This window comes from Plecotus auritus (assembly GCF_963455305.1).
Source record: "Plecotus auritus genome assembly, chromosome: X".
NCBI classification, from domain to species: domain Eukaryota; kingdom Metazoa; phylum Chordata; class Mammalia; order Chiroptera; family Vespertilionidae; genus Plecotus; species Plecotus auritus.
In genome coordinates, this window is record NC_137784.1 from 144,975,902 (window position 1) to 145,002,958 (window position 27,057).

Here is a 27,057-nt window from a genome sequence, read left to right on the forward strand (position 1 = left end):
ACGCCTCCTCCGGCCGCCAATTACCCGCCCTGCCGGCTCCGGCTCCGAGCGCCGCCGGGCTAGACAAAGGCGCGGGGCGCAGGCGGGCGGGGAGGGAGGAGGGGGGAGAGGGGAGAGGGAGGGAGCCCGGGGCGCCCGCGCCTGCAGAGCCCCTGCGGCAGCAGCAGCAGTGAGATAAGGGCGCCGGGGACGGGGACGTGTCGAGATCCAAATGGAAATGAACCCTGGGAGCGGGGGAGGCGAATGCGGCGGCGCCCCGGTCTCATCGCCGGGTCGGACGCCTCTGGTCTCCTTCGGACCCGCGTTTTTAACGTGACAGCATCACACACACACACACACACACACACACACACACACCCACCCCTCGAATGGGGGCACCGGATCCCCGGTTGCCCCCTCGGGCGCCAGCCAGTCGCCACGCACCACTGTTTGCGGAGGGCTGGAGCGAGCGGGCCCCGTGCCTCGTGTCTCCCTCTCCCCGGCTCCCTAAACCTGCTGTGGGAGCGTCCATGCTCCCCCTTCAACAGCACCCCCCCCCCAGGCCCAGAGGGTCCCAAGCCTTTTCCAGGCAAAACCGAGTTGGGCCCCTGGCTCTGCGGTCTGTTAGACGGAACGCCAGCGCCTTGGTAGCCACGCTCCCAGCCATCTCAGCTGATGAGCAGGCGATTTGCTTTTTAAAAATATTTGGAAACATGAGGCACCGGGAGATTAAATGATTTATTCACAGCTCCGCAGATTAGTGGCAGCATCTAGGGCGTAGTTCAAGCTCTTCCAACATTTAAAATTTCTTGACTTTTTCAGAAAAAAAAAAAAAAAAAGCCGTCAGCATCCTGCATTCTGATATTTTCAGACTCTAAAGCCCACTTGCAGATCCCTTCCCCCCACATTCTCTCTCCGTGGGGACCTCCTGACCAGCCACAGAGGTTTTGAGGACGTTTAGTTTCTTTAGTTGGCATTCTGGAAACCAAAGGTAAAATGTTTTTCATTATCCAAATCTATGATTATTAAGCAGAATGAGTTCGGAACTTCCAGAATCGCTGGCCCAGGAGGACCCAGGTTTTGGGGGCTGAGTGTGTGAGGTGTCCCCCGCTGGCTCTGAGGGGTTTAAAGAGGCCACTTCTTTAAACCAGCCCACAACCAGTGCAGGGACAGACGGGTAGGGGTCAGGGAGACTGGGGCCTCGAGGCAGGCCTGCGTGATGAGATATAGGCTGCCTCAAATGAAGACAAATGCCCCACAATAAAGTGCCATTCCCAAGGGCCCTCCTTGCTGTCTGCTGTCAGCCAGCGGCTTCGGGCTACTGAGGTCAAGGTCTTTCTCCCAGCTGCACGCCCCCCCTACCCCCCAGCCACTTAGCTTTTCGCAGAGAATAGACAGTAGGGGCCTTGGCCTCCTGCTCACAAGCGCTGGCCTGGAGACCAGGCACTGGGCCAGACACACACAGAGATTGAATCTGGGCGACTCAGTGCAAATCACTGTCCTCCCTTCTGGGTGGGGGCGGGCACGGGGGGTGGGGGTGGTGGGCGGTGTGGGTGGGGAGACATCTCTGTGCACCAGCCCGACAGGCCACCATGTGTCTGCAGTGGTGGCGGCCGAGAGTCTCTGCTCAGAGGGACCCTCTTTCATGTGAGCTCCTTCCTGGGGGCCTGGGAGAACCCGCCTTACAGAACAGCCACTTGTCCCTGTGGCTTCTCACCAGGAGGCCTTGTCCTGGGTGGCACTCAGCTGCCTGCTTCAGCAATGCCTTGCCAGTTAAAATACCAAGATCTCTGTACTCCGTGATCAACAGCCCCAACCCCCAAATGCCTGGCTCTCAGAATACCCCCAGCCCAGCAATGCACAGGTTAAGGGCAGGTGGGCTAGGGGGAGCTTTAGGACCCTGCTCCATCCAGCCTGCTTCACCTTCCGATTGGTCAGTGGGGATGACAGGCTGCCCCCAGACCCTTTTACCAAAAGTATTAGGCGGCCAGTTGGTGACATATTGGTGAACGTGAGAGAGTTCGCCTTCAAACATTCCCTCTGTGGAGGCTCCAGATATCTCTGCCATCATTTCATTGTTTTGTGTTCAACTTTGGCCTCCCCTGTGGTTGTGTTTGCCGATGTTCTTGACATCTTTGTCTTTGCTCACCTTGTGCCTTGGGCATGGCCATCCAGGGAGGAGTGCGAGCCAAGATGCCGGGGATAGCTTAACTACCTGCTCTCACCAGCCTGCCCGGCTGGAAGATAGTCGCGGCTGTCTGTCAGTCTGTCTGTCTGAGAGGGCCTTTGGGGGCTCCTGGGGGCCTGAGGATGGGGTCTCCCAAAGGGGCAGAGTGGGCCTACCTGCTCCTCAGCACCCCGGCCCAGGTGCCTTGGGAAATCCGCCGCACCCCTTTGGGTTTGGTCATGGCCAGCTGTGGGTGACTGTGTTGAGTGGCAGCTGGCTCCTGTCACCTTCCCACACACACATGCTCCAGAAGGAAAGCTGAGACCCTTAGCTCATGACTACTAAAGGGTTCCTGAACTGGACAGGTCAGGCCTATAATGCAATCTTTCTAGAAGCCAGCTAAGGACACCTAGGGTAATTCTTTAGTATCAACCCCTCCCTTCCGCCTTCCCTCCCTCCCTCCTTTTTCTAAATTCTCACGGCTCTTAGGAACTCAGTGCCATAAATTTGGCTGTGGCAGAAATCATAGGTAGCTTGAGTTAAATCAGGCAGAAGAGAGAGAGTGAGTGGATGGCGACTGCAGAAACCATACCAGGTCTTTCAACTGAGGGGATGCAATATAGGGAACTGGTTACATAGGTGATGGGAGAGCTGAGAAGCCACACAGGCAAGACAGTCCAGAGGTTCACAAAGCAGGAAGCTGCTACTCCTCTTCGCGCTGCAAGGCTAAAAGGAGGAAATGGTGTTATTGGGACCCAGAAGCGAGGTCTCGGTGACATGTAGGGCCATGAAGGGAATGGCCCTGGAGCCACAAAAGTGCCATAGATGCTGCTGGGGAGGCCACAGGAAGCAGTGCAAGAGGGGAAGAAACACCCTGGCTTCTCCCTTCTTCCTGCCCTCTTATGTTCTGCCAGGACCTCTTGTTGGCCACACCTCATCGGAAACCTTAGGGGAAAGTCCTGTAATTGTGACACCCTGCAGTACAGAGCGGGACAGGAGAGTGGGCATGGGGCAAACTGGCATTTGACCAGTGCAAGGACCAGGCCTTCCACAGCTCAGCCACAGCCAAACCAGGTGCCAGAGGTCTTTTCAAACCTCACCAAGCTGAGCTCAGCTCCAACGAACCCAGGTTACAGGGTTCTTGTGTTTATCCTGGACTCCCCACGAATGGAGCAGCCTGTAGGAGTGCTGGGTTCCCGTCCGCACTCCCCGATAAATGCCACCTTTGCCATTAATTGCTCCTCAAGCAGCAATCTTCTGCTTCTCGGGAACCCGGGGAAAGTAAGTGGGAAGCAAGTAGGGGGAAGAAGACTTAAGACCACTTTCTGAGGACCCAGCTTGAAACATTCCAGGCGAGAGGAGCTGAGTTCTAAACATACCACCAAGACGGGGCCCTGCATGGTGCTTCTGTCCTGAGATCAATGTATCTCAAGAAAATAAATAGAATTCGACTTCTGTGGGGTTTATGGGGAAATTGTAGATGGAAAACAGGCCTGTAGGCTTCCTGGTTTATTGCTTGATGGGAAGGCCCTGGAGTTCCCGGAGGAATGTCCTGAGTGACTTGTGGCATTTCAGCGTTGATGGTTGTCTTGGGAACGTGGCAGATGTCTGTCTCGAGCAATCTTCTCCTTCTGGGCAGAGGTAGGAACACAGCAGGGCAGCGAGAGCAGTTGTGAGTGGGTTGATCGATTCTCTGATTCTCTTTTGTCTTGAAAGTCATTGATGTTCTCACCTTACCCAGGCCTCAAGCACGATCGGCATTAATTGACAGGAGGGACAAAAGACATTTCAGGCAAAGAGCAAGTGACCAAATTTTAGGACCGCCCTGGCGTATTCCAGGCCCCAACGCTCAGGACATTAGCTCCTGGGATCTCAAGAGGAAGAGGAAGAGAGCCAGCAAGGTCTCCCCAAGTCTTCATTTGTGGGTTAAAGGAACCCTTCAGGAAAGGGAAGTTTGCCAAGCAAATGAGTACATAAACAACTTTCCAGGGGGCCTATTTAAAATGCTCAGGGGAATAAATTGTTTTAAAGCATTTAAAAAAAACACCATTTACATACAATTAATATGTTGATTGCACAGCAATCTTATTAATTCATTATAGCACGGATTTCTACATAACAAAACAGCCTTCCCATACTCAGCATAGTTTGTGATATAGCACAAAGCAGGAAATTATATATATGCAATCAATCAATCAATATATATAATATTATATATTATATATATATAATCACTCTATGCAATTGCACACATGCACACATACATGTCTAAACATGTAAAATGTAGAGTCTTTCATCATTCGAATCTCATTTCTCAGCATCCACACTCTGTCTTACACACACATCCTCAGCCACACAGGGTGGAACGATTTTCTTTTACATCCTTATAACCCCGGAGCGCTGTTTTGTTATCATGGTAAAGGGCCATGACTGAGTGAAACATCTGATAATCAGAATTTACAGTGTGAGAAATGTAGATGTTATGGCGTAACAGAAACCCGACTTTCCCTGAGCAGGAGAGAGGGATATACCAGAGGGTAGGAGATGGGTGGCAGTTAGTGGGGAGCTAGAGTGATCAGTGGATGCTAACTGACATGTCTGAGAAACTTCCATTGGGCATCACCAGGAAGTGTATTTTGACCTGGAGGCTGTTAGAGAACATGGGATATTTTTGTGCTTCGTTGCTTCGTGACACACCACCCCAGAACTTGTTAGTTTGAAACAAAAATGACTTGATTGTTTTTCATGATTCCGCACACGGACTAGGGCTCAGTTGGGCGGATCTTCTGCTGCTCCTTTTTGGGGTGGCTGATGTGGCTGAAGTCAGGTGGTGGATGGGCCTGGAATGTCTGAGATGGCTTTGTCTATATATCTGGCTCTTTGTGGGGGGGCGGGGTGAGGGGTGGGGGATAGCCAGAGGGCTGGAGCCTCTCCCTTTCCACATGGTCTTTCCACATGGCTGACTTGGGCTTCTTTGCATGATTGCTGGATCCCAAGTGTGAGTGTTCCAAGAGAATAATGTGTACATGCTGATCCAGCCACCGCCTGCATCACTCTTGCTAAGACCCCATTGGCCAAAGCAAGTCACATGGCCAAGCACAGAGACATAGTGGGCGGGAATAAGAGCAGGGGATGAATACCCAGAGGTGCAGTTCACCGAGAGTCCCACGTCCAGGTCTATCACAGAGGACTACTGTTGTTTTCCACTTACAGGTCCTGATTCTGTAGCTCCCATCTTCTCATCCCTTCCTCCCTCCTGTTCCATCTCCTCATCACAGGCAGCTGGAGGCGTACTGAGGCCAGCACAGTGGTCAGTGGTGATGGTGGTGCTGTGGCCAATGCCGCCCCAGCATCTTGGACAAGCTGTCCTTACTTCTTCATGCATCACGCCTCCCCTGGAATATGAAGGGTTATACAATGTACAGACGGAGCAGGCAGGATGTATTTTTTTTAAGATTCCAAGTCAGATGTTTTAATATTTCACTGCGCCACTGCAGAAAGCCCTTCATTATGGGATGGAAATGCTTGGAAAATGGCCTTCTAATTAATGTGAAATGAGAGAGTGCCCCTCAGAGCAAGGGAGACTTGGCAGCTGTGAGGGTGATGTCAGCATGCCAACACTTCCTGGGCGGGGTGCTGGGATGGGGCCCCATCCCAGGATATATTTGCCTCATGGAGCCCATTCAGCATAAATCCTGCCACAGGGCCAGGCTGGAGACAGAAAATTGAGAAGCTTCCACAGCTCGCTGAGTTACCGCTTCCCAGAAATTGCTGAAGCCATTGATCTCGATCTCTTTCCATCGTTAAATGATTTTGGCATTCAGGCACATGGCGGGTCTGCGCTTGGTGACCTGCAGGAAGTGAGAGCGAGCTTAACAACGGATACTGGATGCGGCTCGGTCACATGGGGATCACAGTGACCTTTACACCAGCGTGCAAGGCTGCTGCTAAGCAGGCACAAATGGCTAACTGGGCTAACTGGAGTCTCCGCGGAGCGGTGCCTCTCGGAGGGACCTTAAGAGCAGCTGGATCCCTACCCCTAGAGCCCCTAGGAGACAGTCCCTGGGCGGGGTGACTCTGTTGTCCTTCCTTGGGTGTTTCCCTCATTGAACGAAGCAATTGGCAGTGGGAATTAAGGGCCTTGCTTCCAGCTTGGAACATTAGGTGGGAATGACAACAACATTACCTAATATTTATTGAGCACATACTATGTGCCAGCATGAAGCCATTTTTTTTTTTGGTATTTGAACCTGACAACAAACCTATGAAGGATGCATTACTATTATTCTCCCTTTACAGATCAAAGATGGTAAGTAACACCTCTCACAGATAACCTTTATTTTTTTTAATTGAGTTTTTATTGATTTCAGAGAGAGAGGAAGGGAGAGGGAGAGAGAGAGAGAAACATCCATGATGAGAGAGAATCATGGATCGGCTGCCTCCTGCACACCCCACACTGGGGTCGAGCCTGCAACCCGGGCATGTGCCCTGACTGGGAATTGAACTGGTTCATGGGTTGATGCTCAACCACTGAGCTACACTGGCCGAGCCCACAGGTAACTATTTTAAAAAGATTTGCTGCCCACCTGGCTGCATGGCTTAGTTCAATGCATCTTCCGTTTTGAGAACTGTTTTGAATAGTTACCTGCACTAAAGGCATGTGGTTGTGTTGAAGGCAGTAGAGTGGAAGCGTGTGGCTGATGGTGTCCCCTCAGACCTGAGTTCAAATCTCAACTTTTCTGTGTGGTTTGGGGCAACTTAATTAGCCCTCTGAGACTCAGTTTGACATGACAATAGCTACTTGGAAGTACCATCTATAATAATAAAAGCATAATATGCTAATTAGACCGGATGTCCTCCCGGACATCCTTCCGGATGATCTTCCAGATGAAGCCGGGGCTGCGAGGGCTGAAGTGGCCACGGTGGTGGGTGGGGGCAGAGGCAGAGGCTGCGGCAGTGGGGGCTGAGCCCCTTGCACGAATTTCGTGTATTGGGCCTCTAGGAAAGAGTGAAAAGAAGGCTCTCAGTCATGTTCTCAGCAAGTATGCCCTTAGGAGGGGAGCATGAGGGGTGGCTGCTGGAAGGTAGGAAATGATCTGAGAAAGAACAAAGAAGGGCGAGGGCAAGTGGAATGTGTCCGTCACAGTTGATTTTGTGCCTGGTTGCACACTCATTCACACACACACACTCTCACGCACACTTTTTCACACACACACTCATGTATTCTCTCTCTCTCTCTCTCTCTCTCTCTCTCACACACACACACACATACACACACACACACACACACACACACACACTCTCACACAGGTGTATTCCCACTGGACTGGAGAGCTGGCAGGACAGTTAGAAGTTGGGGAGGGAGGCTCAGTGAGAAATGCCAGGGAAGCTGGCTGTCACTTCAGTCCTTGATGGGACCCTGTGCCCCATACCTCAGGGTTCTGGACTTGGGTTCACTCACCCCAAGCCACTGGCTCTCTGCTTAACTGAGGAGGAGAGAATATTTAACCACCAGAAAGGCCTGGGCACTCACCCATCAACAGCTCCTTCCTTAGCACTGGATGAAGGCCGTGGCTGGTTCTGGAGTTAACCCTTTAGGTGGTGGATTGGAGGAAGGCTGGAAGGCTGGTGGCAGGAAGAGGAATCCTCAAGAGGTTTGGGTCAGCGGCGATTAACTAACCTTTGTATGGATTTCAGTATTTTAGCGGTTGGTTTGACTTCACCAGTGTGCCTAGACATCATTTCTGAGCATCAAGGTTTCTTTCTGTGGTGTGCGAGGCGCTAGGGGCGGTGGTGGTGTGGAGAGAGCTATCATTGTAACTGTTGTGTCATTCGGGAAGCAAATTCCAGCCCCTGTTAGTGGAGCAAAATTCAACGTTCATGCCCATCTGCCAAGCAGGGGTGGGCAAACTTTTTGACTCGAGGGCCACCATGGGTTCTTAAACTGGACCGGAGGGCCGGAACAAAAGCATGGATGGAGTGTTTGTGTGAACTAATATAAATTCAAAGGAAAGGAGCGGAGGGGAGAGCAAGAGAACCGGATAGAACAGCCGGATCCGGCCCGCGGGCCGTAGTTTGCCCACGGCTGGCCTAGAGAATCAGAGTCCAGCTCTCCCAGGCCCCTCTTCCTGGCCTGTGCAAGCTGCCAGTCCAGCGTGCTCCCATGTTGTTGCGCAGCCAGGAGTCTCTTTCCTGCTAGAGGACCGGTAACCTGTCCCGGAAGCTGGCTGCCACCTGAGGGGCCTCTGGGAGCAGCTGCGCATGGGCAGTTCCAGGACATCTCCATGTGTAATGCCCAGGGTACTTCCAAGTAGCTCATGCCCAGCATTGGTGGCTGGCCTGCCTCTAGCAGGTGATGGGTTCCTCCCAGGGCTTCACATTTTCTCCCAGAGACACTTGGTTGGGAGTACGATTGCTCCCAGACAGAGTCCTTATCTCTGGGAGAAAAGTCCCAAGGAAGGCTCTGATTGGCCAAGCCAGTGAATGACTGTGCCTGCTATTGCAGTATACTGATTGGCCAGCCAGGACTGCGTCATAGTCTCCTGGCAGGAGGGAAGGGTGGCAGCCTCCTATCCTTCCATGAAACTGATAGCCCACAAGAAAGAAAGGTTTGATCTCTAGAAGATGGGGGTGCTGGCCAGACGAAAGCCACAAGCGGTTTACCCGTTGATCTTTAGAAACTGTTGCCCTAACAGTGTTACCAATGCAGCTCCAGGAGCCCCTTCCGAAAGCAAACTTGCCTTTCAGACTGGCTCCCATCCCCCCCTTTCCCCGCCCCCTCCTGCCCCCACTGTGCCCAGCTGCATCTATTTAGCTGGGCCATTTGGACCAGGAACAAGGGCTCTCCTTTCACTGTCTGTGGCATTCAGGAGCCCCTCGTTCTCAGCCAAAGGGCTGCGCCTTGTCCAGATGTCCGGAGGGCCCGGTTTCATGTGTCTGACAAGGCTGCCTTTCTGGGCAGGAGGATCTGAAGGAGGCAGACGTCTGCAGCCTGGGCACGGGGTGATAAATGCCCCCTCTGGAATGCAGAGATGAATTCTCAAAAGGGGGAAAAAAAGGCTTTCATCATTATTGCAAAGACCCCAAACAAGGGGGGTTTCTCATTCCAAACTGCAGGGTGGGGATAGAGGACGGGTGCTGGGGAAACAGGGAGGGGCGACTGGGGCTGGTGACACAGACACTTGACTGTGAAACCTCTGGGGACAGCCCACCGGAGCAACAACCTCTTTTCCTCTTGAGCAGCCCCAAGGGCCCCGGGTTCCAGTGTGAGCGCTGCCTCTGGCCTGTGGCCTGCGTGCACTTGCTGTCTGTTAACCTTCCTGGGAGAAAGGGGTTGTGTGTGCCTCGGTTCCCGCCCAACCCCCACCCAGAGCTGTCCCAGCACAAATGGCTTTGTATAGCCAGGGACAAAACAGCCGTTCATTCTCCATCAGGGACAAAAAGCTGAGTGTAGCCGGGTTTGCTCTGGTTTAGGGAAGATGGGGCTGCTGGGGCCTGAGAAGGCCGAGAGGTCGGGGGCAAGGCAGGGCTGGCTAAAGGACACAGATGGGTTATGGCCACGTGAAGGGACTGTGCGCTCAGATCCATGCTTGGCGATCAGACAGACCTCGTTTCAAAGTGTGTGTCACAGCTCCAGCCAGTCATTTGCCTTAAGTCTCAGCTTCTCCAGCTGTGAAATGGAGATAACAGAGCATCTGTAGGGTTACTGGGAGGATCAAGTGACCCAATCCACGTAGAGTGCTGAGCATAGAGCCCACTATATAGGAAGTGCTCAATAAGCATCGAGAATCTATAATAGAAGTGTCATATGCTAATTAGACTGGACATCCTTCCGGATGACCTTCCAGGCGAAGCTGGGCTGCAAGGGAAGCCCGGGTCCCAGGTGCCAGAGGGAAGCCGGTGCCGGCAGTCGGGGGAAGGAAGGCCTACTCTTGCACAAATTTCATGCACCGGGCCTCTAGTGAATCAATAATAGCAGCTATGTCCCTGATGGGGAATAGAACCCGCAACCTTTTGGTGTGCGGGAGAACACTCCAACCAACTGAGCCACCCGACCAGGACAGGGCTGGTCTTGATGATCACTACCCCCTTCTCTGGGTCACTCCAATGGTTCTGCCCCCCTGATCAAGTCCAGCTGATACAGCCAGTGAGGCAACTGTACACAGAAAACATTTGCAAGCCTGGCGCCCCTAACCACAAAGGCACCACAGCCTTGCCTGTAAGGGACTTAAGCAGGGGTCCTCAAACTTTTTAAACAGGGGCCAGTTCACTGTCCCTCAGACCGTTGGAGGGCCGGACTATAGTTAAAAAAAAAAAACTATGAACAAATTCCTATGCGCACTGCGGGCCCGGGACGCGTCGGCTGCTAAGCAGGACAGGCAGCGGCCCCCGGCGGGCCGGATCCATGTCCTCGGCGGGCCACCTGTAGCCCGCGGGCCATAGTTTGAGGACGCCTGACTTAAAGTCTCACTGAGGGGAAACAACAGAGCTTCAGGAGCTGGTCAGAGACCCGTGCCTGGTGTTTGGCACAGCAGCGCTATGTTGAACGGTCCCTAGGTTGGCTACTCCTGCCCCAGATCCCATGGGCCGCTCAGAAGAGGACCCGCAGGTGGAGGAAGGGAACTGCTTGAAGCGGGGAGAAATTTGAGATGGGTTTTGCCTCTAGCTGCCCTTAGGAGAATTGGTTTCTCTAGACCAGGGGTCCTCAAACTACGGCCCGCGGGCCACATGCAGCCCGCCGAGGACATGGATCTGGCCCGCCGGGTGCCGCTGCCTGTCCTGCTTAGCAGCCGACGCGTCCTGGGCCCGCAGTGCGCATAGGAATTTGTTCATAGTTTTTTTTTAAACTATAGTCCGGCCCTCCCACGGTCTGAGGGACAGGGAACTGGCCCCCTGTTTAAAAAGTGAGGACCCCTGCGAGACTTCCAGGCAAGGTTGTTCCTAAGACAAGAAAAGGCCAGGGACGGGAAAGCAAGAAAGACAGAGAATTCCCACCGTCCTGTGGCCCACGATCCTCCAGCCCACAGCCCCGGCCAGGGCTGGGCTGTGAACCAGGGCAGTCAACAGACATCGCTGGTCGTGGCCTTCCCTCGCAGAGGGGTGTCACGCCTCCTTTCACAGCGCCAGTGTTCATGCTGCCTGCCTCTCAAACAGATGCATGTTCAGCTACAGCTAATTTGGAATTTGTTTTTCCAAAAGCATTTAGAATTGTTTTTGCCTAATGCATCAGATTGAAATCCTGGGGCTAATTAATACCGAGGCATGAGAGAGAAATGAGAAAAGTCGGTTAAAATGCCTCGTGGAAATGAACTGGAATAACCTTCTCTTCAGCGCGGCACTCGGTGCAATCCAGACGTCTCCTCCTGCCCGGGTGGGGAAGGCGCTGAGGTGGTGTGTGTGTGCACCTGCAGTATGTGTGCGTGGTTGCACGTGTGTGCTGTGTTTGCTATGTGGGCTGTACGTGCCATGTTTGTATGCATTATGTAGGTCGCATGTATTGTCTGTATTGTATGTAGTGTTTATGTGTTGTATACATCCCATGTTTGCATTGCATGTGGTTTGTGTTATATGTGTCTGTTGTGCTGTGTGTGTGTGCCTGAGAGATTTTTTAAAAAATATATCAATTCCCGAAGCCCAAGGGGCTGGAAATGGGCTTTCAAATATACTAGTAAGACTCATTGGTTTTGGCTTAGCAGTTAGCATCTTGGGCTTGAAATCAATGGGTTTTCCCCACCCACTTCAGCCTGAAATGGAAAGGGGTGAGGTGAGGGCTGGGGTGAGGGCTGAAGCTTTCTACAAAGAAGGTCTGTTCCAGCTGGAATTGTCTGCATTGGGAGCTTAAGCTTTAGGGCCCAACAGAGAGGCGAGAAGTGACAGCAGAGGGCTAAGTAGTGATGGAAAAGAATGGGGCCGTGGTCCTGGCACCCAACGCCCAGGCTTGAACCTACACCCACTAAACTAAGGGTGAGGCCCCCCTCCCTGGCTCCCACAGGAAGGGGTGTGCATGTCCTGGCCTGCAGCTGGGCGACTGTGCGAGTCCCATGTGCGGAGCAGGAGGTTGAGCTGTAGGCAGGAGGAAGCAGGAGGCAGACATGGAGACCCAGCTTTGGCCTTGAACAGCAGTGTGCCCTTGGCAATGTTCCTGTCCTCTCTCAGCTTCGGTTGCCTTAGCTTGGGTTACCCCGGAAGAGACCTGGACAAAGATTCAAGTGCAAACAGTCTATTTGGAAGGCGATCTGAGGAAACACTGGTAGGGAAGTGGGGAAGTGAGGCCAGGAAGAGAAGGAAAGGAATAAAGGGGAAATTGTCAAGTTAGTCCCTAGGGTGGGCAGCGGGAACTCAGTCCTGCTGGGACCTCTGGGATAGAACATGCCACAGTGACATGCAGATGAAGGGGAGAGGGAGCTGGGCCATTTACCTCCCAAGTCCTGCCAGTCGTTGGTGAAGGTCTGCTCCTGAGCTGGTGCCAGCAGGGGCAGAATAGGTGTCAGAGGCCAGGGGGAGACTGCACTGGACTAGCAAAGCCAAGGAGCATGAGGGGTGGCACTGACCGCTGCTGCACTTGCCTTTCTGCAAAATATGGAACTTGAACCACAGCATATTTCAAGTTCCTTTCCCTTGTAACACTCAGGGACCTGGGAAAGAACCCATTTCATTCCTTTACTAGAGGCCCGGTGCACGAAGTTCGTGCACGGGGGTTAGGGGTGTCCCTCAGCCCAGCCTGCACCCTCTTGCAATCTGGGACCACTGGCTGCTAACTGCTTGCCTGCCTGCCTGCCTGATTGTCCCTAACCACTCTGCCTGCCTGCTTGATCGCCCCTAACCACTCACCTGCCTGCCTGATCACCCTTAACCACTCGCCTGTCTGCCTCATCACCCCTAACCACTCTGCCTGCCTGCCTGATCACCCCTAACTGCTCGCCTGTCTGCCTGATCACCCCTAACCACTCACCTGCCTGCCTGATCGCCCTTAAACACTCACCTGTCTGCCTCATCACTCCTAACCACTCTGCCTGCCTGCCTGATCACTCCTAACTGCTCGCCTGTCTGCCTGATTGCCCCTAACTGCCTCTGTCTCAGCCCATGCTGCCAAGGCTTTGTCTGGAAGGACGTCTGGAAGGTCATTTGGCTGTCTGGTCTAATTAGCATATTATGCTCTTATTATTGTAGATTTTTTTATCGATTGAGTAAATATGTGAGCATCCACTATGTACTGGATGCTGGCCTTGATGCTGGGGCTCCGGAGTAGGGCAGGCAGACAGTGGGGAACCAGCTCAAGGCCAGTGGACATTAGAAGCCAGCGGGCGGGGTGGGGGTGGTCATGGCCTATAGGATTGTAGCTGGAGGAGCAAAGGGGGAGGCAGGGGCCCTTGAGGGAGGAGCAGGGATTTGTCAGGAGGACACAAGGAAGAAAGACACTGGGGCATAGGAACAGGATTATAACTCCCTGGAGGTTCTGGGGCACTCTCAGAAATGTTTGCCCTGGGGACTGACTGACCGGGCCAGGTTTGCCTTTCAGAAACATCCCCATGCACACTGACAGCTTCCTACCCCAGCTGCCCAGCCTCCCTGGTGCTCTGTCCGAGGCCTTCCTCTGGCATCGTGGGAGCTGCTCAGCCAAGGCATGGGGAGCCCAGAATTTCCAGGAATTTATCAGGCCCAGAGCAATTGTCAACCAATGAAGGCCATTGAAAATGTGCCCCACTCCCAGAACCCCCAAGTTTTGGCTGGGAAATTCTGAGGAGTGTTATTATTATTTTTTTAAAAAAATACATATTTTATTGATTTTTTTTACAGAGAGGAAAGGAGAGGGATAGAGAGTTAGAAATATCAATGAGAGAGAAACATCCATCAGCTGCCTCCTGCACACCCCCCACTGGGGATGTGCCCGCCACCAAGGTACATGCCCTTGACTGGAATCGAACCCGGGACCCTTCCGTCCGCAGGCCGACGCTCTATCCACTGAGCCACACCGGTTAGGGCCTGAGGAGTGTTCTTTACACTTCCTCAGCAGGCCCCCAGCTGGAGGGAGCCCCAGTTGTCTACATTCTTCACTGCCTTTCCCCTCTTCCCTGTCTCACCTCCCTACCTCCTCACCTGGACTGTCCCAAGCCCTTGTCTCAGGGTCTGCTTTGGGAGGAACACAGCTTGTCACAGGGCAGCCAGAACTTGGAGTACTGGAGGACCACAGAAGGATAAGGTTTTGGCGGCGGGGGGGGGGGGGGGGGGGGGGAAGGTGGTGATTTCAGGCAGGGCCATGTTCTGGCTGACAGTGGGTCTGTGGAGGCCTCCAAGTGGGCAGTTGTCAGAACCTGGAGTGAGATCTGGGCTGTCCTCTTCCTTGTTCCATTGTGACCAAGAGCAGGACCTGATTTCCTGACAACACTCTCACCAGGAAACTGTACGCACCAGCTGACTTTACTGAGGTTCCAAGCTACGCTGGTGGCTGGAGAGTGACATGAGAGCCATGTTAACAACTGGACTTGTAAGAACCAACCTCTGTCAGCTCATGGTCATAGGATGGTAATTGCAGCACCAACCTTTATGTCCCCACATAGTGAGTAGTGTCCTAAGCAGGAAAGAAGAGCCCACCACAGCCCACAGGTCCTTTCAAGGTGCATGAGTTCGTGCACTGGTCCCCTAGTTCCAAATAAGGGACCTAACTAGAAGTCTGCCGGGTGCTTCCTGATATGAAGGAATACATTTCAGGAAGTTTTCTTTCTGATCACTCTCTTCTTTCCTGCTTAGGACACTACTCACTATGTGGGGACATAAAGGTTGGTGCTGCAATTGTAGAGTGCAATCCAACTGCCTTCTCTCACACGCCAGCCTTCTCCTCGCCTCTGTTCCCTTCCTTCCACACTCGGACTTCCTGTTCATTCTTTATGCACAGCATTGTATTGACCGCGTTTGGAAGGAGAGTGGCATGGGTTGCTTGGCAACTACAAAGTGCTGTCACATGCGCCATCTCACTTGATCTTTCCTTCAACTGGGCCAGGCAGGGGAGAGAGGAAAAGGGATAACGGATTGTCTCAGGTGGGGCTATCCGGGAGAAGAGCTTGAAATGAGGATTTGGGTGATTTATTAAGGACGGGTTCCCAGGGGAGATCAGGGACGGGTAGGCAAGGCAGGACAGGGACGAACAGGAGGAAGCCATGCAAGATGGGATCTTCAGCTAAATCTTACCTCAGCCTGATCCCTCAGAGGGCTCTGTAGTATGAGTTTGTCCCAACTCAGATGCAAAGGAATGGGTGTTTATACCCACAATGCCAGTTGCTCCTGGACCAAGGGTCTCTCTAGGGAACAGAAACTCCCAGGCGCTGCCAGCCACACTAGAAACCCCTTCTCTAGGACTTGGATGTCCTCAGTTTCCAGACTGAAGGAAGGGGGAAAGAGAGAACACAGAAAAGGCAAGCATGCATACTTCTGAAATGCCTTAGTCCGGGAGCGATAAGCAGCATTTCCTTTCTCACTCAATAGCTGAGCGAACTAGTGACACAGTCATTCCAGAATACAAGGGTAGTTGTGAAAGGCAGTCTGGCTGCACAACTGTGTATCACTGACAACTCTGTGGAACACCTAGCTGTCTCTGTAGTACTTCCCAAGTTAGGACTATTTTCCATTGATTGAGTCTCATGGTTCAAAAGACTCCGACACTGTCAAGGCTCAAGGACAGAGCAATCCATTTTGTCCTAGGGATCTCCATGGCACAGCTATTTCTATGGGACATGGTCTGACTATGAGTTGCCAGACCCAGCTCAAACCTACGGGGTCCTACACTTCCACTCCCAGTTTTGAAGGAATGTTTTCCTTTACTTCGGAGGACAGTCCACCACATTTCAGGACACAATCTCCAAACCAATGGCCAGACCAGATGGGCCAGTCAGATCTTAAAGGTGCATCAGTGTTGGCGCTCCCCCCCCCCCCAGCCCACGCACCCGATCACCAGGGCCACCAGGTCTCCCACCTTCCTGCTGTCATGTTTGGTGACCTTAATGCCATTCCCACAGCCTGGGACACATGCTTTCACTCACTCTGCCTCCAATTCTTCTTAAGACCCTCCTGAACTTGGCTGAGCTTCGGGGGCCTATACACCTCCGTCTAAACCCACCACATTCCAAAGCCACTGCGTTGATAAGACACAACCTTTGAGATAATGGATCTTCACTGAGCCTCCCTTTTCACCTCCTGCCCCAGCCTGGCTCCTTGTTGCCAATGGCATCCGTCACGCAGCTGGGTGGTCATTGTGTAGAGTACAACCTGGAGGTGACCAGTCTTCATGGAAAGTTGCTAACTTTCTGTGTCTGAGAGAGATTAACCACCAGGGAACGAAAGAAAGGTGTTTTTAATTCCCATATGGGAAAAATATTAAAAAAAACCATAAGCCCTAGCTGGTTTGGCTCAGTGGATAGAGCATCAGCCTGCGGACTGAAGGGTCCCAGGTTCGATTCTGGTCAAGGGCACATGCCTAGGTTGTGGGCTTCATCCCCAGTGGGAGACGTGCAGGAGGCAGCCAATCAATGATTCTCTCTCATCATTGATGTTTCTCTCTTTCTCTCTCCCTTCCTCTCTGAAATAAATAAAGATATATTTAAAAAAACACACACAAACCCCCCCCCCCATAAAATAGCAATGCCAGGAGAACAATAAGGACCACTTCCAACATGAATCCAGAATGTAAAAGGGTTAAATTCAGGCATAGAATTTATGGCACAGAATGTCAGATAATGGCAAGGCAGTCCCTCATTAGTTCATTAAGACACAGTTATTTGCCCTAGCTGGTTTGGCTCAATGGATAGTGTGTCGGCCTGCAGACTAAAGGGTCCCAGGTTCGATTCCGGTCAAGGACATGTACCTCGGTTGCAGGCTCCTCCCTGGCCTGGGCCCTAGTCGGGGCTCATGTAAGAGGCAACCAATCCATGTGTTTCTCTTACATTGATATTTCTCTCTGTCTTTCCCTCTCTCTTCCACACTCTCTAAAAATCAATGGAAAAATATCCTCTGGTGAGAATGAACAACAACAACAACAACAAAAGACACAGTTATTCAACATCTACGTATGCTGAATCATAAGGCTCCCTGGAAAGCTACAATTGATAGGTTTATAGGGCCACAGAAACAAAGTGGAAGGGAACTTATGAACAATGACAATATGGCTTGCTTCCAGATTACCAACTGATCATTCCAGAAGGTTAGTTACAACTTTGTAGTTTGGTCAATGAAAACGACTCCAGGTAGAGCTTTGCTCCTGACAGCAGAAAGCCTGGCTTTTGATCTCACTGGTTGGGTGAACTTGGGCAGGTCAGCTTTTACTTTCCCTCAGACTTTTCATCTTGTGGATTTCTATGGTCCCTTTCAGCCCTGACAGCCTCTGGATCAGGTATATTCTAACTAGAAACTTACAAATGATCTCACTTTTCCTACTGAACATCGTCCTAGCTCAGTAGTCAGCAAGCTCATTAGTCAACAGAGCCGCAGTTTGCCGACCACTGTCCTAGCTAAAGAACATGCAGATAAAGCCACGATTAATTTTATGGCTGAAACAAGGCACATTTATTGGGTATGGAGGTTTAGTTAAGGCAATTAAAGTTAAGATGACTGCTCCATAAATGACCAGAGGCATATAAAAAGGGGACTTTGGTTAATGTTAAGAAAAAGAAATAGTTGGTGACTAGTAAGATAAAGGAACTCATAAATGAAGGAACATCCTCTTAGCCACTATGGATGATGCCAAGGGGCATACTTATGTAGTTAAAATAAAAGACCTCAAAGGTGAATTAAATAATAATTCAAGAATCCACTTTGTGCTGGGTGCTTGATAAACATTATCTCCAATTTTAACCTCATCCCTGCAAAATAGGTATTATTACCCCCATTTCACAGACGGCAAAAACTGAGACTCAGATAAAGCTGTATTCCCAAGGACAGCCAGCTGGAAAGTAATAGAGTCATGTCTTGCTTATTACAGAGCGCATGTAATGACTTATTAGTATTACCAAACTATAAAACAAGAAGTATTGTTAGGTGAAGATCAACAGAAGAGGTACTAATACAGAGTCCTGAGTATGAAAGAACATTCCAGCCAGCAGGCCCAATATTATGCCGGGAGTTTTAACCCACTCTATGGTGAAACTTAGGGCAGTGGTAAGCCTTTATGATTGCAATATTAAAAAATATGTGCAAAAATGTAAACCCGTATATTTATCTGTCAGAGATACTTAAGGAAAGAATATCAATATCGCAGCCAGGAATCTCAGCAAATGGTGGATTTAATATTTGCTTATATAAATAAATTTCAGCTTCTAGTTCTGGCAATACTATGATCAAGATAACCTGAAAACCCATTTCCCACAGTTATCTAGAAAGAAACAAATATTTATTTGAATGAAGAGATGTGCACATGGGAAATTGACAGGAGCTGTGAATAAAAAGGGTACTGAAAACTAGGGCAGCAAGCTTGTGAAAGATGATGTGACTGCCTTAGGGGGAGAGCGAATGGAGGGAGACATTGTCTCGGTACTTCAGGGCCTTGCACAGTGTAACGCTTGCTTTTGCGGGGAGGGCGGCTAATGTCTTGGGTCCTGTGAGGCAGGAGTTGGACTTGAGATACATCTGTAAAGTCGGGACATTCAGGGTGAAGGTAGATTAGAAGAAAATGTGCCCACTGCCAGAGGGGCTTGTCTGTCTTGTTCTAGGCTCTGAGTGGAAAAGAGTGTCTCCTGAGAAATTTTGACCTATATCTCATGAGGATTGGGAATTAAATATATATTGTGTGGTCCCGGAAGCCCCAAGCTAAGAAATTATTATAAAAATGATAGTAAAACCTCTGGCGAGTGTGGCAGGAAAAAAAATAACTTTACAAAAGGACACCCCATTAATCAGGTCTCACAGAATTCCCACAGATAAGGTTATGCTTAAGATGAACTCACGATTCAAAAATACAAAACAACGGAAGGAACAATCCTTCATGAGCAAGACACAGCAGCGTTAGACACCCAAGAACTTCGGATAACATGACGAGTTGTTAGAGACTGTGATAGTTAACTTTATGTATCAGCTTGACTGGGCTAAGAGATCCCCATATAGCTGGTAAAACATTATTTCTGGGTGGGTCTGTGAGGGTACTTCTGGAAGAGATTAGACTAAGTAAAGGAGATCACCCTCACCAATGTGAGTGGGTGTCATCCAATCCATCGAGGGCCCAAATAGAATCGAAAGGCAGAGAAAGGGAAAAGTAGCCCTCTGTTTAAGCTGGGACATCTATCTTCTCTTGCCCTCAGACATCCTCCCTTCTTGTTCTCAGGCCTTCAGACTCTGACTGAGATCTATACCACTGGCCTGACCCATTCTCATGCCTTCAGACTTGGACCGAATTACACCATTGAATTTCCTGGTTCTCCAGCTTGCAGATGGACGATTATGGGACTTCTTGGTACCATAATCATGCAAACAAATTCAGATCATAAACCTCATGCATACCTCTACATATCCAATTGGTTCTGTTTCTCTGGAGAACCCTAATACAGAGACCATAAAATTAGCATGTTTACAATTATTAAAGACATAATAAATATCACAAAATAAGATGACATACACAAATATATATCACACATCAAAATAAATGGACAGGATATTTCAGTTATGAGATATATGGAAAGTGAGAATGATTTTATAACATAGTAAGTATATTGCTCTACAAAAACCTAAGATACTCCTTTCTACCAGAGCAAAATGCTATTGACACAAATATAGTGGTTGGAGTGGGTAGGTCAAAACTAGAAGGATGTAAGAAAATGCTAGAGTAATTCTCTTTTTCTAGAAGAAATGTATCCATTCCAGTTATTACACTCACATAAAAATCATTCTAAAACTTGGTAACTTAAAATAACCACAATCATTTTATTATCTCTCATGATTTCTGTGGGTCAGGAATTCTGAAGGACTTGGCTGAGTGGTGCTGGCTTGGAATCTCTCATGTGGTTACAGGTAGACTGTACCTTGAGCTGGATCAGCACGGGGCTGGAGCAACTGGGGACTGGTTGGTCTTGTTTCTCTCATCACGTGGTCTCAGGGCCTCTTCATGAGGTCTCTAACGTAGCTATTTGGGCTTGTAGCATGACAGCCTGGAGGTGGTTGGACTATTTAAGCGGTGGTTCAGGGCTCCAGTGCAAGTTATCTGACAAACAAGGTAGAAGTAGCATCGCCTTTTCTGATCTACCCTTGAAAGTCACCCAGTGTCCCTTCTGCTGCATTCAAGTTACACTCAAATCGCAAGTCCATCCAGATTCAATGGGAGGGGACAGAGACTGCCCCCCACCACTCCCTCTCAATAGGAGGGGTGCCAGGGATGCCCTTGTTCTAAGTTTCTTCTCAGGAGAAACAAAATGGTGCCTGACCAGCAGGGAGAGGCTTTGCTTCCCTGACCCCTGAGCAGTATTTCCACCCCCAAAGGGGTCGCAGAGTGGCTGATGGCTGCAGCAGGGGGGCTGTGGTGGCAGTGAGTGTTTTCCTTCACCCTGAGCTGGGCCCTCCCACTTGAGAGCGAGGTCGTTGGATTTGTGAATTGCCCCAGTCAGAGTCCACCTCTCAACTACCAGGTCTTAGGAGGAAATTCTGCCGTCGGCTACTAAAGGCACCAACAGAAATGTGAAGCCACCAGGATAATGCCTGTCAGCCTCTATTAGCAGGGAGGCTGTCTTCAGAAAGCCCTCTTGGCTGCGCCTCTTCCTCAACGTGTTGACATCAAAGTTCATCCTTGTCTTCAAATATTTTTCCACGTAGGGCAAAATTTTAGACCCAAAATATATCCCCCACCCTTTTATGAACACACACACACACGCACACCTGCATTATTGAGGTATACTTGACATACAAAGAGCTGTAGGTACTTAATGTATACAAATTGTTGTGTTTAGAGATAAGCATACACACATGAAACCATCACCACCATTAGTGTTAGAAACATATCAATCACCTTGGAAATTCTTCTTCCACCAGTTTTGTTTCCCCCCCTTCTGTGGTAAGAGCACGTAACATTAGACCTACTCCCTCAGCGCAGTTTTAAGTACACAACACAGTATTGCACCTATATGCTCTATGTTGCACCTCTTTTCTTTAATTACAAAGATCCTCTCCATCCCTACTCCCCAGACCTACCTGGGACAGATGTTTTCAGAGTCAGGAATAAGCAGTCCTTTTTCTCTCACCCCAATTTTTATTTTGAAAAAATTTCACAGGTGTATGCTCATTTTAAAAATTTCAACCAGTAGTCCCCCCACCCTTATCATTAAAAATTTTTTTTTAAAAACTAAAGCTGAGGCATACAAACAGAACTTTAGACATCTATAGGAGGCTCTCTGTTTTTATGCCTGGATAGTGGCCTTTCAGACATAATTCTTAACTCTCGCCCACATATTTAACAAATAAATGAGTCTTTTGATTGGCATTTGGAGTATTGGAACCTGAACCCCGGCTTTATTTTTAAAGCCAGTTCCCATTTGTATTCACAGGCGAGCTTTGCTCTCTGGCTCCATCCTGCCTTTTGACATTTAGGTGTTACCCAAGGTAATAAGTGGCCCAGATTTTAGTCTCTGAAGTGGAGATGGGATACCTCCAACCTGCTTCCAGCTCATCCTGGGTTACTACTCAAGGGTTTTTGCAAGTATAGCTCTGTATTTAATGGTATGTAGTAGTTAATTTGGTTTTACATTTGAAAATGCCTGTAAAAATGGTCTGTTTTTACAGAAGCTTCTTGCGAGTGTTCTTGTTAGAATGCACTTAGGCTAATGCATCCATTCCCACAGCTGCTGTTGACTTTCTGTGACTAAGGCATCTGCACTGAGGCCCCCAACCTCTATCTCAGACCTTCCTGGTGGGTGTGGGCAACATTTTCAGGGCCATGTCTCTGTAATTCTCTCCCCTTCCAATATTTGTTTTGAAAAATTTCAAACCTTCACAAAAATAGAAAGAATAGTACAATGAACAACATATATCCTACATCTTAATTCATTAATTATTATTTTGCCATATTTGCTCTTCTCCTCCCGCTCTTCCTTTCCCGCAATCATTTGAAAGTTATCTGCAGGCATTGTGACACTTAAACTCTAAATATTTCAGCCCATCCTATAGAATAAAAGGCTAATATGCAAATAGACCGAACGGTGGAACAACTGAACAACTCTGGTCTCTATGATGTGCGCTGACCACCAGGGGATGTGCGCGAAACATGGCGGGAGTCGGCTGCGGCGGGATGGTGGAGCAGATGAGCGGGGGCGCCAGACCAAGGCGGGGCGCCAGTCGCTGTCATCAGGGTGAGCCTCTGGTGGTGACTGAAAATTCTTTGCTCCCGCGTGCCGCGGTCCTGCCCAGCCCTCATACCTGCTGCCGGCACTGGCCCCGCTCGCACCTGCTGCTGGTGCTGGAGCTGCCGCTTGTACCCACTGCCGGTGCCGGCCCCAATCATTCGTGCCTTCAGCAGGTACAAGCAGGGCTGGTGACATCAGTGCGTGGGAGTGGCGGCGGTGGTGGGAGCAGGGCTGCCGGCAGACAGGGGACCGGGGGCAAAGCGGGCGGGGCTTGGGGGGGCATGGGGCCAAGACCTGCCCCTGTGCCTACTGCAGCCTTGCAGCCCACAGTTCCTTTCAAGGTGCATGAATTTGTGCATTGGGCCCCTAGTATTTAATAAGAACAAGGGCATTAATATAACCATGATGCCATTTTCACATCCAAGGAATTTATACCAATACAAAAATATTGTCTATATATATATAAAAGCCTAAGCAACCGTTACAACTGGTTGACCAAACGACCAGTTGACTGGTCGCTATGATGCACACTGACCACCAGGGGGCAGGCGCTCAATGCAGGAGCTGCCCCCTGGTGGTCAGTGCACTCCCACAGCCAACCTCCTGTGGCTGGTCAACCTCCTGAGGTCCCTGCCCCCAGCCAGCCGGCCCCGATTGGCCCCTATCACTGGCCAGGTGGAGGGATCCCACCCGTGCACGAATTCGTGTACCAGGCCTCTAGTCTAATATATAGTCCATATTTGAATTTTGTCAGTAGTCCCTCCACTGTACTTTGTACCATGATTTTCTCTCTGATCCAGAATCCAATCTAAAATCAATATTGCATTTAGTTGTCATGTCTCTTTAGCTTCCTCCAATCTGTTTCTCCAAGGAGGCTGATTCCTTGTGATGGGAAATGGTATTTGGAAACCAAGCATAAGGTGTGCTCATTCTGAACGACTTCTTTTAAGCTGGGACATGAATTGGTTGTTGAGGAGACAACAGCAACCTACACTTACTAGTAATTAGAATTGGGTCACAGCTTTCTGGTCCATCTTCTACCAACTCAGGAGGGCATCCTGGGAGTCCCCAGTGAGGGGTGTGGTTGTTGAGTTTGGAGTCAGACAGACATGGATCTGACTTCCCCCACTCCAAACATGATCTCCAGAAACTTATGTAGAGTCACTAGCCTGTTTTCTCATCATTAGCATGAAAAACCACTGTACTATTTTCACTGTTGGGGTAAAGATTCAACAAGGTAACAAGGCAAAGTTCTCTGCATGTTCATTTATTCAACATGGATTTCCTGAACACGTCTTCCACTGTGCTACATGCTGGAGATATGATAGTGAACAAAACTGGTGCATGATTCGGTCGTTACAAACTTTCCCATTTTGTGGGGGAGATTCATCCCATGCTTGTCTGGTTCAGTTTATAATCCCCCAGATGACAAGGCAGACCCTATAACTTACTCATTTTGGTGTCCTCAAGGCCTAGTACAGTGCTTGGCACACAGTAGGAGTTTAACACATGCTGGATGGACTCATTTGGAACTGACTTTAGGACTGGCCAACTCCAGGGATTTCTTGGAAACTCTTACTTTATTTGGCAGGGGAAATCTGTAATGGATTTCTTTTGACAAGCAGTAGAGCTTATGGATATTGAAAGCTATCCACCAGAGATTTTTCAAAGAAACCACAAGTCAACTCCCGCAGTCTGCTAATCAATCCACTGGCAAATATTTTCTGAAGGCCTACTGTGTTCAACACTGTTGAATTAGAAATGTAAGGCTCAGTTCCAATCCTCAAAAGCTTAGTCTAACGGGGAGACAAGAAAAGTAAGCACATACAGTGCCCAATGGAAAAGAGGACTCTCTATAGGAGAGGTAAGAGTGGAGACATGGTGATCAGCTTGTGGCTAGATTAAATTAAGCCTTGGGGATATTGATAGGTCTCAGGTAGGCGGGGAAAGAGAAGAATGGCTAGTGTAGGTCATGGGAACCACTTGAGCAAAGGTATTGAGCTAGAACTCTAATTAGGCCATTCGGGTTGGCATAAACCAACATTGGGTTATGCTTCTGTCCATGCTCAGAAAAGGGTACCCAATCACTAGGATGAACCACAAGCAGCAAACTCTAGAACACTAAATCCTGGCTACCATTAAGTTATCTGTTTAGATAATGGCGATATGGACCTGAGAGGCTGTTGGGTGGTTGAAGTGACATAATACATGGGCAGCACGTGACTTACAGAATACTGAGTAACTATTGGGCAGAATCACCCCCCCCCGCCCCATTTTATGAAGGCCCCAGTCCATGTCATTAGAGATGCCCGAGCTGAGAGACCTTCTAAGGTCTCACCCACAGCCCTCATTTCCATAGGAGCCACTAAGCTCAGCATCATCCCCTGAGCCAGCCAGGGCTAGACCCTGGGCTTCATCACCGGGCCCCTCCCTGCCGGAGAGCAGATGGCAAGGAGGGCAGACAAAGCGAGGCAGGAGAAGCAGCAACTTGCTCTTAAAAGGGCTGGCAGCCCCCCTCTCCCCTTGCAGCCTCACCCTGGGCTGAGAGCGAGTGCTGGGAAGAGGATTAAATCAATGCCAATTCACATCTCTCCAGAAGCTGGCTCCCTGATCTGAACTAATAAGCAAATCATTAGTGAATTAGGGCTGGGGAGGGCTTGACGCAGAGCTCCGCTCCTTAACTCCAGCTGTAAGACAAGTGGAAAGCCCCAACCCCCTTCCTTAGCAACCTCAAAATGCTCGCACCAAGGAGACTTTCTGTGTTAAAGCAGCAATCAAGCTCTTCCCACCTCCCCCAGCCAAACCCCCGAACACTTGGGGACCACGGAGAGCAGCCGTCACTTTTCTTTTCCTCTGAATGCTGGTTACCAGACTCTGCACCACAAAACCTCCCGTCTCCCGCCAGGCCGACCCCTGAGTTTTCTGCCATATCTGGGTGTAGAGGCCTTTGGGGCCCAGCAGGCCAAGATCTGCCCTCCTACTCCCCCCCACCCCCCGCCCCATCCTGGGCACAAACTTGGGCCCCCTTGCTTAGTTCCCCAAGAAAGCCCATTATCTCTCATTTACATCTAAACTCGCTTTTCATGCCATTTTAAAGGCCTCCCCGCCCCTTCTGTAATCTCCCTGCGAAGGAATTAAAAGTTGATTCTTGAAACGCACAAATCTTGGGGGCAGTTTCTTTTTCCTTCTTATTTAAATCATACGCTGTTTTGGACTAACCCTTTTATTTCCTCCCAATTATGATTTCTGGTGTGTTTTCCAGAGCTTTACAACATGGCATCTGATTATACACAAAGCTTCAGAATAAAGCCCTGTTTTTCCCTTCATTAGCGGCACAAAGGACGGCTGTGTGATCCACGCAGCACTTTGTGATTTAATGCAGCTTTACAGTCTAAATCGCACCCGGCTTGGCCAAAGCAGATTTGGGAGTGAATCAACGCATTTTCTTGCTGCCAGGAGCTCCCTTGCAGATTCCAGCAAATTCTTTCACCACACGGAATTAGCATTTGATTAAGCTCTGCAGACACGTTCAAACTTTTACCACTGAGCGCGGGCATGGCTGCAGTAATCTCACAAGATGGGGAGGCACCCAGAGCAGCCGCAGCGACTCCCTCCCACCCCTGCCCCCACAGGGTAAACTGCAAAATACTGTGGGAGTGGTGGTGGGAGATGGGGGGCGGGGGGCATATGGGAGAGGAGGGGGTGCCAGGCAATGTGAGGGCTCCAGAGAGGGCAGGAGAGGGGACGGATGGGATGGAATATCAGATGCCAACTTGGGTCAGAACCACCCTCTCTGCCAATTCCTCTCTGCCAGTGGGTTCACCAGGAAGGCACCTTGGTTTTATGATTCCCTGACGCAGGGTAATAGAACCTTCAACCAGAACGGGCCGGCGGGGGCCTGAGGGAAGGGGGAGGGTGGCTGTTTTCTGGTGCCCCTGCCTGGCCCTGGGGTCCTGCCGGCGGAGTTAGGTGCCCCTCCCAGCCACCTCCACCCAGACAAGCTCATGATTCACTTCCTGGAAGGAGAGCGGCGAGTTATGCCTCCCAACAGCCCGGGTTTAAAATCTCGTCCGTTTCCATTATGCAAATGCGAGCAGCGGAAGTTTATCAAACTGGGGCTTTGTACCTAGAAAGCGGGCGTGCCAGCACGGGTGGGGAGGGGGGGCTATAAAGGCTTTATTGCCACAACTTTGGGGTGATTGCTTCCCTCCCAAATGCCAGGAGCACGATTGAATTATGCAGGTCTTCCCAAACAGGTGGCAATAAAAACTTTACAGCTTCCCACACCATCACATATTTTGTTTATGCCTCTTAGGTGTCTTATTTTGTTAGAGTTTTTTTTTTTTTTTTTTGGACCCTTCCGTTACTATGGAGACGAGAGTAGGTGGAGGTGGTTCCGAGGTAAGTCAGCCAGTGATGGGGCGCTCTGATTTATTCTCCGAGGAAATTGCTCAGGCTGTGTGAGGAGGGAAGCCAGTCAGGGCTGGATGTCACAGCCATTCCAGGATCCCACGCCATCCTGGTAGGGGAGGGACATGTGCATTTCCTACATTTTGTCCATTTCACAGATGGTGAAACAGAGGCATGAAAGGCAGCGTTTCAGCAGCC